We start from the raw sequence: 2500 nt of genomic DNA, 5'->3' as shown, positions 1-2500 counted from the left end.
CATAATTATAATTACAATTATAATATACAATAAATTACAATTATTATAGGATAGTTAAATGGCTTGTATGCCACTAATTAAACCTGCGTTACCTTGGGCTCATGTGATGTTCCGTTCATTAGACAGCATTGCAAAAATGAAATTACCTAAATTTTAAATTTTCATTTTCAGTTTTGATTTCTAACTACCAATGGTCTACCTAGAGTTTAAACATCACTGACATCAGCTTCCTGCAAAGATCCCTGCTCTATACAGTTTACACTAAATTATTCTGGGTTATACAATAGCTTGCCACTCCCAAAACTATTTGTAATTATAATTTAGAGCCCAATACATTGAATAGGTTTTACATACATTAAATATTTGCCGGTATCAGTTTCTGGCATTGGTTGTAGGTAAGCACATTAGGGGCAAAACACACTACGACGGTAAAACACAGTAACAAAACACGGTGACAAAAAAACCCAGGAGAATCTCCAGTAGTCAAAAAGCACTGGAGAATCTCTCCTTTTCATGTGCTAGCCAACAGTAAGACCCAGGAGTGTGGAAAGAACAGGCACAGCGTGAGACGAGGTTAGAGCTTGCATAGAGAGGCATAGAGAGGTAGGAGCTAGACAAGCGATATAATCACTCGCAGTGTCAGAGTGCTATGAGGAAACTCCGGACCTCCAGTTGTCTTCCCTTGATGAGTTCCCACCCGCACACCTGCTTTAAGGACTAACAGGCAGCAGGGCTATGTGGGCAAAAAACAAGATCAATACCACACAGGAATAGCTGCTTGATGAACTAACTCTCCTCGCTGCATGCCGGACTTCACACTTCACTTCATATGTCCAGTCCCAGGGTCTGAATTAGGAGACGTATCGATGTTTTTTGTTTTCACACCATGCCTATATCCTTCTAGCAAGCACCCGCATTGTGCATTGAGCCTTCCTGTTCATCACCCTAATTTACCTTTAATAAATGATTACCGTTCGGAAATTTCGAGAGCTCAGAGAAGATCAGGCAGCCAGTACATGTCTCAGTGTCTGTAATGACTTTGACAGGGTCCTCTGGCACTTCTAGCTCCAAAACCTGTTCTCCATACTCCGTGAAACTGCCAGCGTTAGCATCCTCGTCGCTCGGCCAGCGACACGGCGTCATGAGGTTTCATCACAGCGCTTCAGCTGCGTGTTATCAAACAGGAGACCATCGAGCCTGAGAGAAGCCGGTGCGAGGCTCAACTCACTGGCTGCCAGGAACGGCGCTTTAACGAGCGAGGCAAGGGCTTCAAGCAGCGGGGGCCCAACGGCTGGCAGCAGTAGTGACAGCTCGAAGGCTGAGCTCAGCGCGACGGGCACAGCATGCCCGGGCAGGCCGCTGTCTGGTCGCCATCACATACGCCAGCTGCTTTAAGTCCCAGGGTCCTTTCCATTATGCATTTCCACAAACATATTTGTGCGTGTGCGTGTGGCAGGGCACACCTAGACACACACATCAAGGGTGGAGCATTGCTCTCTGGTTTCAATCGCTCCAGTGCCGAGCTCCATGCGATGATGGATATTTTTAGCCGTGGCGCACAGAAGCCATTCCGCCCACTCCCAGGCTGGTTAATAGGCGACTCTAACAGATTTCCGCTTCGTCAGAGGAATCCAAATGAATCCGGGTTCTGGAACAGAAATCCTGCGATGCATAATGGGGCCTCCTCTAACTAAGAATAAATGGCTCACAGTATATGGACTTGGGGAGACACTCGGGCTTCTAGGTTCATTTCACCGTAAATGTGATGAGCAGGTCTTTTTTTATGGATTCTCGTTCCGTTGCTCATACATTCATTTTTTAAAATAGTTTCTCTTTTTTTGTCCCACTACTCGTTTAGTCATGGTTTAAATAAGGTCGCAACTCACGTCCTGTCCCCCGCAATGTTAGGTGGAGTCATGGACTGCAGAAATAAGGCTATGAGGACTTTAATAAGGAATAGAGAGGATATAATTATGCCCCACTAGTGCTAGTGGTTCATTTCACAGCCCAAACACACAAAGACTGCAGAAGCATTTGACGCATCGCAGAAAGGAGGTGTGACAATTTCTTCTTTGCATCCAGGCTCAGGAATATACCATGATGGCAAACACAAACACACATACACATGCCTATACTATGAGTCAGTCACACGACACACCATCACACACCTCTATAATGACACATGCTCACTGATAGCTTCTACATTCGATTCCATCAGAGCCAGACCACCAGCTGCCTTCTTTCGTGCGGAGCTCGGGACTGGCATGAATAACTTCGGCGGAGTCACCGCGAATGCAGAGCCGAATTCTCAGCATGCAGTGGCCATATTAGATTGGAACAGGAAGTGCAGTTAAGAATTCAATCTGACTTCTGCTGGCAGCTTGATGCATTGCCTATCTTTTATGTGGGATATTTACTGTTCCACCGAATGGTGGTTTTTAAACTGCTTGTTATTTGCGCAGACTTGCTGATTGCTAATATAGGGCTTGTTTTGCTTCCA

This window comes from Electrophorus electricus, chromosome 17 (genome assembly GCF_013358815.1).
Source record: "Electrophorus electricus isolate fEleEle1 chromosome 17, fEleEle1.pri, whole genome shotgun sequence".
NCBI classification, from domain to species: Eukaryota; Metazoa; Chordata; class Actinopteri; order Gymnotiformes; family Gymnotidae; genus Electrophorus; species Electrophorus electricus.
The sequence above is the reverse complement of the archived record's forward strand: the minus strand, read 5'-3'. Positions refer to the sequence as shown.